Here is a 15,023-nt window from a genome sequence, read left to right as displayed (position 1 = left end):
TATGAGATTGAAGTTGATCTATGTTCCTATCTATGGAAGTTGGGAGTCTTCCTTTTAAGATTATTATAAAATTAAAGATTAATTGGTATCCATGGCTGACACAGCAAAATTCTGAAGTAGGTGAAGTTTATGATTGGTGCCTACCTTGCTCTGCCTTGAGTTCTTCCTCTTTCTTTTCTACTCTCTCCCTCTGCTTCCCAACCCTGTCAACAGCCATTTTTGGTCTGGCTGCCAGGGAACCCCAATATGGAATCCTTCCTGGGCTTGTCCTATCAACCTGTTTTTCTCATCCTCTTCCTTTCATCAAAACATATATCCATACCTGTCCTATATTTTTTACCTTAGAATCCTGATCTTTACCAGATAACCTGATAAGTTAATTTATCTAGCTTAGTGCTAATAGTTAAGAGTGGCTACATTTACATTTTAACAAAGGCCTTAACCCTAGGAAGAGATGTATGTGGCATTACTTGAGGCACTTGGGATGCTTCTGAAATTTCACCCAGTAGGAGCCCCTCAGTTCTACCTGCCAGTAGTGCTTGGCACGTCTCTTTATTAATGTAGCAACATTCACAATGTTCAGATAGCTCCTGTTGACATAGACTCCCCAAATTCTCTGCTATTTTTTAAAATACTCCCTCGCTCTATGAACCCATCATATATATGAGTGGTGGAATTATTTATAACTCCATTTATCCTGGGGGCCTAAAATGCTTCCCAAGAAGGTCAATGAGTAGATGTGCAGAAGGGGTTATTTCAATTTACTATCTGTGAGAGCTGCAAAATAATGGTTCTGGGAATTGGATGACCTCAGGTTTAGCTCAGGTTTGCACACTTACTAGCCATGTGATTGTTTGCAAAATGCTTAATCTCACTGAGTCTCCCTTTCTTCACCTATAAAATGAAGGTGACTTGGATTATATCTTTACACTTCTTTCCAACTCTAATATCCTCTTATTGTAAAAAATCCTGAAGGAAGGTGTGTAATCTTCTACCTCTTAAATCTTCTACAAGAGAAATAATATCTATTTTTCAAAATGGTTTGGGTATAATATTACATAGATGACTTTTCAGTTTCCTTAAACCTATGCATTGTCCCTAGTTGCCTCAGTTACAGACTAAAAATAAGGTGGAAAATAACATGAAACCACTTGTCTTTCTCTAGTAACAAATATAAAATGACAACTAAAATCCCCAATACACTACATTTTTTGAAATTTTGTAGTTTGCAATTTGCGTTGGAAACTTTTATTTCAAAATGTAATACTTCATTAAGCCTCTTTATGTAATGCTATAACTTGTTTTATTGTCTCATAAATAACACCCATAACATTACCCTTAAACTGGGCATTAAAACTCAGCCAGAAATGACAAGGTTACCAAAGTCACAGGATCACAGATTTATGTCTGGAAGGGATCTTATAGGATATCAAATGCAATCTACTCATTTTACAGAGAAGTAAATTGATGCACAGAAAAGTTAAGTGATTCATCCAGAGTCACACATCTAGTAAATATTTAACGGAGGATTTAAACCTGGGTCTTCTTGACTTCAAATACAATGCCACAATGACATGCTGCCTTGAGTAGGTGCTTAGTAAAAAATACATGTAGTCAGGCAGTGACTAATCTTACACACAATTGTTTCCACATTAAGAAAAACCATATGCACTTTAGTCTACATTAAATATTATATTTACTACTTATCATACTTAGATGCATGGTTTTTCCAATGTAAGGCTGGAAAAACTGATGTCATAGAAGAAAAACGTTATTGATAGAAAAAAGATGGGTCATATAGTAGGAATGAGAAACAACTAATGGTCATCTTTTCAGCTCCATTGTTCTCTCTATAATGTCAGGAGAACACAAGGTGGATGGCCATCAAATAGGATGGACACTCTGACTCAAATTTATGGGCAAAGAAGAGCAAGCACTGGCCAAGCATGTACAGAAAGTGTATGATCTCTACCTTTAGAGGGAATATTCACATCAGTGAGATCCTGGATCTGCTAGAATATTGAAGTAAAGATGGGAAATCAATTCAGGATCTAGGAACTGCATGATTTGGGTCATCATTTGGTTTTGATGTTGGTAAGAGTGTTTAAGCAAGAACTTAAAACATGTAGTAGCTATAGGTTTCTTATGAAGGAAAATTTGTTACATTTACACAAGAAATAAGGTACATGAATGAGAATGTAAAAATAGGCAAAAGGCATATAGACAGGTAGTAAAACACTTTTTGAAATAAATATGTTGCTTCACAAGATGTTTAAACACAATTTCACATTAAAAATTACCTTTGTAAAAGCAAGGAAGAAATTAAAATGCTGCAAAGAAGAAAAACAAGTCATAGAATATAGCCAAAAAATAGCGTAAGTACCGAGTGAAAATTTTTTTTATGGGTATACCTCAACATTGACTATGTCAGTGCCTTCTATTCTGAATTATTTTCAACAGAAATATGGAGAAAACTAATCTTTATATTAGAGGTCTCTAAAAATAAATCACTCTAATATTTTCAAATAGAAATGTTTATGTAACAATTGGCACACTTTGTGCCAGGTATCACTATGGCATAAAGGACCTGAGGTGAGTTTTATCTGCTCTTTGCTATGGATCATAGTTTTAGAGCTGAAAGGGCTCTTGTAGTTTAAGACCAATTACTTCACAGTGGATGAAACTGAGTGACAATGAAGTTAAGGGACTTGCCCAATGTCACAGAGATAACAAATAAAAACAGATTAGAATTGGGGTAATGTGGGAGGTGTTTGTGGCGGGTGGGGAGCTCTGCATCCCAATCTACAGAATGGGGAACTCTCCCTGGAGGAGAGATTGCAATCTGGTCACAACTGGTGGGAGGGCCCCTAGATAAAAAAATATGCACAACAAGAGGCTTCTGGTTGGTGTTCATGTATGCTCCCTAAACTTCCCTTCCCCAGAACTGAGGGTTTTGTCAAAGAAAATGCAGATATGCATTGTGACACTTCATGAAATAAATGCTGGCATTAGAAGATGTTTAAATATAATTTTTTTCATAAATCTTGGTTACTGAGTCAGGAATAAGTGCCCACTTGGTAGACTTTAAAAGGAATGATTCTGTTTTCTTGCTTTCTTTTCCTGTCTGCTGAGCATGACATGACTCTTAGTTTTTCCCTTGGACTTCCCAGGAGAGGGGAATGTATCAGCATCCCCCAGCAGCAATTGTGACTGCTCAAGCATTTCAGTAAGAGTATGTGCTGTTTAGGTGAGCTTGAGAGCACATATCAAAATATGCTTCTGTGTTGTGTTTCTTTCCCTGATCACAGGTGACCAGTGATAATGTGAGATGTTCTTTTCAAGTTTAGTGGCTTCCAAGACTTCCGGAGTTCCTAGGTTCCTCAGGGCATGCTGACTGCTCTGTGGGAGGTCTTCCTTGTAGCAAGCACTATGAGAGGAAATGACCATCTTCAGAAGGAGGAGTTGTTTATGCCAGGCCAGTTAGATGACATACCATGAATGAACTTCCCAGGAGGTAGATCTGAGGTGAAAGCGAAATGCCTGTTCATGTTTTAAGTATCTGTCATGAGTTATTTGCAGTTTTTAGCATTTCTTTTTTGGGGAGATGTAATAAATAACTCTCTTAGCGATTCTGCTAATACCTTTTGGAGAAACCCAAGACAAGAAGCAAAACTATTTTTCTTCAAGAAACTGTCTGCAGATTTCTATTACTGATTAGAGAAGAAAGTAATTGTAATATTAAGACAAAATACAAGCCTGAGTATTCTTTTCTGGTCTTTTTTCAATTAACTAGCATTTGCCTTCTTTCCTTCCCTGGGGGGAAATAAAGAAAGAAAAAAAAAAAAAACCTAGCAAATAAACCTAACTGAGAAATATCCAGTAAATCATTTCACTTCTCTAGTGAATTTACTCATCTCCAAAATGGGTGGGTTTGATTCCAGAAAAATTTGTTAGTCATTATGTGCACAGCAATTGATTTGTGCACAGAAGAGGTTCAAATAAAGCACTAGGTGAGGCCTGAAGGGGGGTATGGCCATTACTGAATTAGGTAATTAGAATAATCTTTGTTAGTCTTTGACAAATGAGTAGGGATGGGATGCTATGGGCTATCTACAATGTTCCTTATAAGGGAATGGTGTACTATGAGCTCATTCTAAATTGTTCTTTATAGCCTGAAAATTTTAAGATATTGTGGTTAAATGATCTCCTTTTTATTTAGCTGGGGAGACCCAAAGAATCACATAGAACAAAATGAGGACAGTGGCAAAGCTGATGTTCTGCTAACCAAGTGGGAAACAAACACCTAGTGAGCAAATGGGATGAACTGCACTTATGTATCACTTTATCCTCTTTGAGTCAGCTTCTTTCCACATTCATATATTTGCTCTCAACAGTAGGTACATGTAGAAAGATGTACCTGCCTCCTTGGTGGTGAGAGTAAAATGAGACCACATATGTGACTGAAGAGTTAAAAAAATAAACTTGGGGCTAATTAGAAGTTTCTTAGAAATGAGTTTTGAGCTTGAAGGAAGATGTTTGAACTAGCTCTAACTCAGGCCAACCTGGGTGTTCAGGCTTGAGAATGGTACAGAATGAGACACAGACCAAATAACATTGAACAAAAGAAGCTTATTTGACAAAAGCATGAAAAGTATATTTAGCAAGAGTACAAAATTGATTCAGGTGGGTATCACTCCCTTCACTTTCACATTTGCCACAGTCACATACCCAGTTAGATAGTTATCAAGATTGAGGAGCTCCACATTCCTCAAGCACGAGGCTTTTATCCTTATGCAACTTGGAATCTAAGTTAATAGTTGGAATTTAGCTCCCTGCCCTAATTAACTTTTAAGTATGGTTTCAGTATGTTCTTGAGAAAAAAAGCAAGCAAAGAAAACTAGCCAATCCAAATGATATTGGACTTACCAAAGACTGAGAAAATTCTCTTCAACAAGCCTCTAATAGTAAAAAAAATTCTTCACTGAAGGCTTAAACCTATTGTGACCTTCTGATCAATCTAAATACTCTGTAATCTTCCTATTATTCTTGTTGGGTTCATAGAAGGGCTTTTGATTTATAATTGAGACTTGCTTAATGGTAAGTGTTACAGTTTCTCAGATAAAGAAGCTTACTCAACAGAAAAGCAGGAGCATCCATCTTGAAGACGCAATGGGAATGATTCTAACAGCAGGCATCTTCTTTACTTTTAAGATGTGAGGGGTACTGAAGAGTGAGTATTAAATAGTAAAAGAATATTTTCAAAGCTCTGTTTTGGTGGGGAATAGATCAATTTGTTGAAGCCTATTCTAGAGGAAAGCAGGTGTATATAATCTTATACTAACCAAAGTAAAGTACAGCCTTCTATTCTAATAACAATTAAGAATAACAAGAGGCTTTTAAGTTAAAATTAGACTTGAAGAGGTGTTGGCCTGGGTACACCTCTTGGGATATGCCCTTCCACGCAAAGGTTAGGAGGTTATGTAAATTAGAAAACATTTAAAAATTCTCAAATATGTTTGAAGATGGAATACTGTGCTAAGTAGTAGCAATACAGAGAAAACATAAAAATACTCCCTATACTCAAGGACCTCACATCTTAAAAGGGGTTGTATGTAAGTGTGTGTGTGTGTGTGTGTGTGTGAATGACAATATGAAAATAATTAGTGATTTATATCTAGAATAGATGAAAGTTAATCTCAGAGAGAAAGTCACTAACAGCTAGGATAGGGTGTATGGGGACCAGGAAATGTCTCTTGCAGCAGGAAGTATTTGAGTTGGGTCTTGGAGGAAGGAGGAAAAGAAAAGAAAGGAAGTAACTAAGATAAACTAAGAAATTGAGTTAAAGAGGGAGGCATTCTAGTCAAGGGGAGCAGACATTGTAAAGATGTGAAGAAGGGACACAGAATATCTAGGTAAGGGGATCAGCAAGTAGTACAAATTTGGCTAGATCATAGAGTACATAGAGTGAAGTAGAGTGTGAGACAACTGGGAAAATAGTAAGGGGGAAGTTTGTGATGAGCTCTAAATATCAGAGGACTTTATATTTTGGATGTAAAAGAGAGCCACTAGAATTTACTGGTAAGATGATAATACACAGCTCTACACTTTAGCATGATCATTTTGGCATCTGAGTGGATAATATATTGGAGGTGGGGAAAGACATGAAGAAGGGAGACCAATTAGAAGCCCCTGACAATAGTCCAAGGAAGGGGTGATGAGGGCTTGTATGGGGGGGTGACTATGGGAGTGGAGAGAAGTGAATGCATGTAGAAACACAAGATGTTGTGAAGGCAGGTGAGCTTGACAGTGGATTGTACATATGGGGTGAGTGAGAATGAGGAGTTGAGGATGATGCTGAAGTTGTGAGCCTGGACTACTGGGATGATGGTGATGCTCTTGATAATATTAGAAAAGCTTGGAAGAGGAGAGGACTGGAATGAAAGAAAATGAATTCTGTTCTAGACGTGTTGAATGCACATGAGGCATCCTAGTTACAAATGTCCAGAAGGCAGTTAGTGATGTAGAACTATATTTCAGGAGACTAAGGTTGGATATATAGTGTTCCGGGGAATATGTGCAAAGGGATGATACTTGAATCTAATCACATCACCGAGAGTGTGTATATACACACATACACACTTTGCTTTGTCTGTTTCTCTTTTTATCTATATGAAAATTACTTGTGAATATCCTTCTTGGATCTTCATCCATATCATGCTTACTCTCCATGAATGTCTCCTAAAGTGCTCTGACCTGGGCACTCATTATTTACATACATACATACATACATATATCTATATCTATATCTATATACACATACATATATATATCTGCATGCATTGTTTATACAACATGTACAATACACACATATATCTTGTGCATACATACATATATGTATATGTATACACATGTATATGTATGTATGTACATGTATATATGTATGTGTATATGTATATACACATGTTCACGTGTGTATAAACAATAAGAAGGCCCAGGACAGAGAATTTTAGGAGACATTCATGGAGAGTAAGCATGATATGGATCAAGATCCAGCAGAGGATATTAATGAAAAGTGTTCATATAGATAAAAATAGAAACAAAATCAACATCACACAAGGCTAGAGAGGAGAAGTATCTAGGAGAAGAAAGTGCTTTAAAGAGACAAACGCTTCAGAGGTAAAGAAACTGAGGACTGCAAAATGGCCATTCGCTTTCCCAATAAAATGAACAATGCTAACTTTGAAGAGGGCTGTTTCAGACTACTGAGGATTAAGAAGTGATCAATACCCTTGAGCTGTCTTTCAATCCTCATGAAAGAAGGCTTTATTCTGCATTATCATATCATTCTGGGGAGCTATGTTCTTAAATGTAGACTTGTTAAATAAGGAAACACATATAGGTTAATTTTTTGGGAGGAGGGAGGAGAAGGAAACTATTTACAGAGGTTTGGAAGAACTCTCAGAAACAAGGAAGAAGAAAAGGCATGCAGTCCCTCTCCTCTTTGGGGCTTTAGATTTAGGACCCTTTGCCCTACCATTTATGGTTCCTTTCCAAAATAATAAATTTAAAACACATGCAAACTAAGCTCAAGAATAATTTATGAGTCTAAGGCTAACTCTGAACACTTTAGAAGGTATGATTCTTCAGACCAGGGGACTTCAACAAAGTCTTCATTGCATCTTAGTTACCCTAAGCAGAGAACCATCTGTACCCCAGAGGTCAGTAAGTGGACCTAGAAATATACATTCTCATAGAACTATCCTCAACTTTACACAGGACATATAAAATACCACTTCAAAAAATCATTTGTTACTTAGTGGTCAATTTAGTCCAAACATTCTACTCACATGCTTAGGTAAAAACTGTATGAAGGGGTAAGGAGGTTTGGAGTGAGGAGGTCAGTAGCCATTTCCAGGTCTGATTATTCATTCCCCTTCTTGAGTAAACCAAGGTGAGTGGCTATTTGGGATGGGGTGCAAAGATTTCACTAATTAAACCACTTTCACCATGTGACTAAGGCAAAGCATAAGAAAAAAGAAATCATAGCTGTGAGACTAAACCACATAGAGTCCAATACTTGAAACAGAGACACACCAGATGGCTATTTCTGAATGAAAAACAAATGCCCAAATAGTCAGTGGGGGTGAAATCTGCAAGAAATCTTTCTCGTTAGTATACTGAAATAACGATTATCGAAGACACCATCCAAACTTGTCCAGCCAAGCAGAAGCCAGAAGACAGATTTCCTGGAGCAGCATCAATGAATGCCCAGTCAGGCAAAAGCCAGAGGCTGGAAACAAAATTGCCTAGGGGCTGCTCAGCAAGAGCTCAGATAAATTTGCCAAGGAGAGTATAAAGTGCACCTTTTATAAAGCAACAGATCCAAGTCCATCAGCAACAATGAAGAAAACTGATTATAAATGACCAGGGCTCTAAAAATTCAGTTTAGAAACTTAAAGCCAAATTTGTTTGGCCTCAGGTGTCCCCCTAATTACATTCCCAAGGGCCACTGTTGAGTGTTGGATTCCTAGAAATGAAAAGTAGTCAAATTTATCTAATTTCCTTCCTACCCATTAGTGTTCTTTAGTATATCCAGTTCATTAGAACTGCGTTATTATCAAAGATTGAGTTGAACTGTTTAATAGTGGCAAGGGAAAGTATTTTTAAAATCTCTTTACACAAATACAAAATGTTTTAAAAAAAATTATGTGAGATTCTGTGAACTTCTAGATCTCTCTGGTGTTACATGGAACTTAGAATCTTTAAGCATTATTAGATTTAAAAAAAAAAGGGCTTAGAGAAAGAGAAGACTTCTTAACTACCAAGATAGAGCATTAAGACTTGCAATCAGAAAGACCTGACTTCAAATCTTGCCTCAAAGAGTAGCTATGAAACTTTTGGCAAGTGACAACTACTATTTGCCTCAAGTTTCCTCAACTGAAAAATAGGTTTAATAATAGTACCTATCTCCTGGGGTTCTTGTGAGGATTAAATGAGATAATATTTGTAAGCATTTTGCAAATCTTAAAGTGCTATATAAATGCTATCTAATGGGTCAGATATTTTAGCTAAGCAGTCACCAGTTTGCCAATGCAATAAATAAGTGGATAGTACCTCAGAAAAGGCCTCCTCAAGCTGGCAGCTAGCAATATTGGGTTAGCAACATGTGATGAATAAAGAAAGTAAAGGGTAAACATTGCTAGGAGTTGGGTCCTTTGCAATCTGTGGCCCAGTTTCTGGACTGAATGAATAGTAATTATGACTGGTAAAGCAAGTAAATTTTCTGAATGCCTCAAAAGAGAATGACAGTCCTATTTGTAACCTCAAGTAGTAGCTACAGGAAAAAAAAACAGAATAAAAAAATTTATGGCAAATCGATAAGCTAGAATCAAGTAAACAAGTAATAATTTCTTACTCATATTTTATATACTCATAGTTCCACTGGTAATTCTCAAAATAAAACTATGAAGTAAAAACATTAAAGCAATTTAGAAGATTAATATATACAGCATTACCAATGCACTGATTAACACTGATCTATATGGATCCTTTAAGAAACAGTTTAACATAACTTAAACAATACATCCACATCCTGGACTGTCAAATGAGTCATATTAATGCATTTTTATAGCATTTTATAGGAATTTCACAAATAATTTTCCTAATAAGACCTTTAACATTTTTTTCAATGACTTGGATAAATGCATAGATGATATGCTTATCAATTTAGCAGGTGACATAAATATGGGAAGGCTATAGCTACACAATGGATAATAAAGTCAGGATCAGAAAATAAAGCCAGGATCAGAAAATATCTTCATAAACTTAAATATTCGTCTGACTCTAATAGGATAAAAATCTAATCATAATCCTGGGTTCAAAAGAATCAATTTCCTAAGAAAAAAATTGGGGAGGCATAGTTAGATAGCTCTTTGCCTCAGAAAGATCTGGGGATTTTAGTAGAATTCAAGTTCCATCAACAATGGCAGGCAATAAAAGTAATGCAACATTGGGTTGAATTATAAGACTTTGTTTTGATTTTTAGTTGATTTTTCTTATTAGATTTCTAATTCCCTGGCTCAAATCCTACCCTTCCTTCCTTCCTATCTGTCAACCATTTCCTTAATTGTGGAATTCTACTTAATGATTTCTTTTTCTTTATTTCTTTGTTAGTTATTTAAACTTCCCCTTCTTTGTTCTCCTTTACTTCAAAATCCCTCTTTCACTCTCCCACTTCTTTTTTTTTTAATTTTTGGGTACCTTTTTCTTTTTCTATTTATTTTTAGTTTTTGACATTCACTTCCACAAGATTTTGAGTTTCAAATTTTCTCCCCGTATCATCCCTCTCCCCACCCCAAGATGCCATGCATTCTGAATACCCCTTCCCCTAATTTGCGCTCCCTTCTATCTCTCCTCCCCTTCTCTTATCCCCTTCCCATTCAATTTTCCTGTAGGGCAGCATAGATTTCTATACCCCATTTCCTGTATTTCTTATTTCCCAGTTGCCTGTGAAAACAATTTTTTAACATGTGCTTTTAAAACTCTGGGTTCCAAATTTTCACCCTTGCTCCCTCCCCACCCACCCTCACTGAAAAGGCAAGCAGCTCGATACAGGTGATACATGTGTAGTCAGGCAAAACCCTTTCACAGTAGTCATGTTGTGAAAAACTAAGTATATTTCCCTTCATCCTATCCCACCCCTACCCCCATTTATTCCATTCTCTCTTTTGACCCTGTCCCTCCTCAGAAGTGTTTGCTTCTGATTACCTCCTCCCTCAATCTGCCCTCCCCTCTATTATCCCCCTGCTCTCTTGTCCCCTCCCCCCGCTATTTTCCTGTAGGGTAAGATAGATTTCCATACTCAATTGAGTGTGTATGTTATTCCCTCCTCCAAATCCGATGAGAATTAAGATTCACGCATTCCCTCTCGCCTTCCCATTTCCTCTCCACTGTAGAAGATTTTTCTTGTCTGTTTTATGTGAGATAATTTACCCCATTCTACTTTTCCCTTTCTCCTTCTCCCAGCACAATCCTCTCTCACACCTTAATTTTATTCTCCAGATAACACCTCTTCATCTTCAACTCACCCTGTGCCCTCTATCTTATCTGTATACATATATATATATATATATATATATGTATACACATACATATAATTTTTACCCTTCAACAATCCTAATACTGACAAAGGTCTCAAGAGTTACAAATATCATTTTTCCATGCAGGAATGTAAATACTTCAACCTTAATAAGTCTCTTATGATTTTTCTTTACTGTGTACCTCTTCCATGTTTCACTTGAGTCTTGTATTTGAAAGTAAAATTTTCTATTCAGCTCTGGTCTTTTCATCAAGAATGCTTGAAGTCCTCTATTTCACTGAATGACCATTTTTTCCTCTGAAGGATTATACTCAGTTTTGCTGGGTAGGTGATTCTTGGTTGTAATCATCTGCCCTCTGGAATATTATATTTCATGTTCTCCAGTCCCTTAATGTAGAAGCTGCTAAATCTTGTTTTATCCTGACTGTGTTTCCACAATACTTGAATTGTTTCTTTCTGGCTGTTTGCAATATTTTCTCCTTGACCTGGGAAGTATGGAATTTGGTTATAATATTCCTAGGAGTTTTCCTTTGAGGATCTCTTTCAGGAGGTGATTGGTGGATTCTTTCCATTTCTATTTTGCCCTCTGGTTCTAAAATATCGGGGCAGTTTTCCTTGATAATTACTTGAAAGATGATGTCTAGGCTCTTTTTATGATCACGTCTTTCAGATAGTCCACTAAATTTGAAATGATCTCTCCTAGATCTATTTTCCAGGTCAGTTGTTTTTCCAATGAGATATTTCACATTGTTTTCTATTTTTTATTCTTTTGGATTTGTTTTACAGTGTCTTGATTTCTCATAAAGTCACTAGCTTCCAATTGCTCCATTCTAATTTTTAAGGAAATATTTTCTTCAGTAAGCTTTTGGACTTCCTTTTCTATTTGTCCAATTTTGCTTTTTAGGGCATTCTTCTCTTTATTGGCTTTTTGGACCTCTTCTGCCATTTGGGTTAGGCTATTTTTTAAGGTGTTATTTTCTTCAGTATTTTTTTGGATCTCCTTTGGCAAGCTGTTGACTTGTTTTTCATAATTTTCTTGCATCACTCTCATTTCTCTTCCCAGTTTTTCCTCTACTTCTCTTACTTGATTCTCAAATCTTGAGCTCTTCCATGGCCTGGGACCAATTCATATTTTTCTTAGAGGCTTTGAATGTAGGAGCTTTGGCTTCGTTGTCTTTGTCTGGTTGTAGGTTTTGATCTTCTTTGTCATGAAAGTAAGATAATATAGTCTGATTCTTTTTGCGCTACTTGCTCATAATCCTGGCCAATTACTTGAGTTATAAAGCCTTTGTTAAGGGAGGGGACTATTTCCAGTGTGGAGAATGTACTGTCCCAAGCTTCAGGGGTTTTGTGCAGCTGTTTTCAGAGATACTTCTAGGGACCTGTAAATTTTCAGTTCTTCCAAGGTACTATGATCAAGGGCAAGGTGTTTACTCCTTTCCTGGCCTGGTCTGGTCTATGAGTGACCACAAGCACTCTTTTCTGTCTTGGAACTGTGAGGAGAATTTCTTCTCCACTGCCACTATAAGCTCCACCACGCCAGCTCTCCTCCTCGCCCTAGGACCACCACCCAGAACTGTGACCTAGCAAGAGAATCCTGCACCAGCAGAGATATCCCTGCAATCTCCTTCTGATCAGCCACTCAATTCCCCCTCAGTCTGTGGGCAGGCAGCTCTGGAAGCAGCCGCCTCCCAAGGACCGACATATGGGACTAGGGCTGTGACTGACCATACTTCTCTCTCACCACTGCAAACACAGACTTTTCCTACTGACCTTCTGAGTTGTCTTTGGCATTCATGGGTTGAAAAGTCTGGAAACTGCCACAGCTGCCTGGGATTCAGTTCTCTGAGGCCCGCTCCAGGTTCAATGAGGCCTGTGCACCCATGCCAAACTGTGTTCCTCTCCCAGCCCTGCACGATATACCTTTCTGATCAACCATCCAGGTTGTCCTGGACTGGAAATTTGTTTCACTCGGTCTTTTGGGGGGTTCTACTGCTTTAGAACTTGTTTAGAGTCATTTTTTACAAGTAGTTGGAGAGGTTTGGAGAGCTCTGGAGAGCTCAAGTAAGTCACTGCTTTTACTCTGCCATATTGGCTCTGCCCTCTAAGAAGGCTTTTTCTAAAAAGGATTTCCTTCTAGTTTTCTTCATTAATTCCTGTTGCTTTTTGTCTATTTTGAACTTTCATTCTTTGATATTCTACACATTTATTTCTTCTTTCTTTAGCTTTTTTTTTTTGGTTCCTCATGGAATGAAAACTTCTAGAGCAGAGAGTTTTATTTCTCTCTCTCTCTTTTAACTAATGTCTACTTAATTATCTTCACAGATGTTGTACCTCACTGCTTTTTTCCATAGTGCTGACTCTTAGAAACATCAATTTATGAGAGGTAATGATAGAAACATTGTCTCATAACAGAATTTCCCTGTACATCACACATTTCCCTCTCTCTTCCACATCCTCTCTTCTCTTCTGTGTACCTTCCTATTCTGCATATTAGATGCATAAAATACATTTTACTTCTAGAGGAATTCACAGTATTCCAGGATTATTGGTTCCTCTACTCTCACATTTATTTTTGCTTTTATCTGCAGCTCCTTATATACTTTTGAAAAGAAATCTCTTAATGATCCCTCTGTTGTTGTTTTTAACCCAAAATGACTTTCTCCAGTTTTTTTTTTCTTTTAATAGTTTCTAGAGAAGGGGTTGTTCATTGCATTACTCATTCCTTCCTTGATAGCTGCATTTATTTATTTATTTATTTATTTATTTTTGTTGTTGTTGTTGTTTGAGGCTGTTGCAGGTTAAACAATCTACTCATGCTTGTTTTTATTTTTCTGGTAAAGGGGCAAGAATGCTCCAAATACTTCTCTTTTGTTGAAGGTCTATACCCTTTTTTTCATTTTAGATTAAGCTCAGGTTTGTAGATAATGCCATTTCAGGTTGCATCTTTAGCTTTTCTTTTTAGAATATATTATTCTATTCTGGGGTTTCTTGTGGATGCAAAATAGTCTTATGTTAATCAAATTTATTTTCCTTTATATTGAATTTTTTTTTGCTTGTTGATTTTTTCTAATTCAAATGGTTTCATTTAGTCACTATGCGTCTTGGAGTTTGACCCACAGGAGTTTTTGTTTGTTTTTTTTTAATTCATTCCATGAGTTCTTTCAAAAGGTTTTCAATCTCAATTGGTCTTTCAATTTGTTTTTGACATCTAGGACTTCTGATGGGTTTTCTTGTGTTATTGCTTGTATTATAATGTTCAAGGGGCAGCTAGTTGGCCCAGCAGATAGCGTGTCAGCCCTGAAGTCAGGAAGATCTAAGTTCAAATCTGGTCTCAGACATTTAATAGTTGTGTGACCTTGGAAAGTCACTTAACCCTGTTTTCCTTGGTTTCCTCATCTGTAAAATGAGCTGGAAAAGGAAATGAAAGTATCGTTGCCAGGAAAACCCCAAATAAAGTCACAAAGAGTAGGACATTGGACATGATTGAACACCAACAATAATGTGCAAGTTTTCTCTATACTGCCTGTCTTCAAAAACCAATATATTTTGCTTACACAGAAATCATGAGTTCTTTTAAGGTTATTGTGTTTTGCTTTTCTCCCTTAAAATTCTCCTTTAGTTGAGCGTTTCTGTATTCTTAATCTGCTTTTCTCTTCACCTCTTCAGATAGACTTACTAGTGTGGGGTGATTCAAGCTTTTTAAGAGTCCAATTTCTCTCTTGAAGCATTTGGAAACACTATGATGTAGTTTTTGTGCTCTCTTCAGAATTCACATAGGTCTCTATTTGATTAGGGTCTCTATTTCATTAGGTGTTAGTTCAATTTCTTTGTCTTGAAATATTTGTTTAGAGAAATATGTAATTCCTTAGACATTTTAGTATTTATCTTCCCATCTAACTTTAGCATTTTATCTATTGATTTA

At 36.8% G+C, this 15,023-nt stretch overlaps 1 protein-coding gene across 1 annotated transcript in view; it reads right to left on the bottom strand.

Annotated features, from left to right (window-relative positions):
• Window positions 1-15,023, bottom strand: part of MEI4 (meiotic double-stranded break formation protein 4) — a 211,250-nt gene that overhangs the window by 374 nt on the left and 195,853 nt on the right. The gene's annotated exons all lie outside the window — the stretch shown is intronic.

The sequence above is a fragment of the Vombatus ursinus genome, unplaced genomic scaffold (assembly GCF_900497805.2).
Source record: "Vombatus ursinus unplaced genomic scaffold, bare-nosed wombat genome assembly UNPS02009835.1, whole genome shotgun sequence".
Classification (NCBI taxonomy): Eukaryota; Metazoa; Chordata; class Mammalia; order Diprotodontia; family Vombatidae; genus Vombatus; species Vombatus ursinus.
Note: the sequence above shows the minus strand (reverse complement) of the source record. Positions and strands in the feature narration are given on the sequence as shown.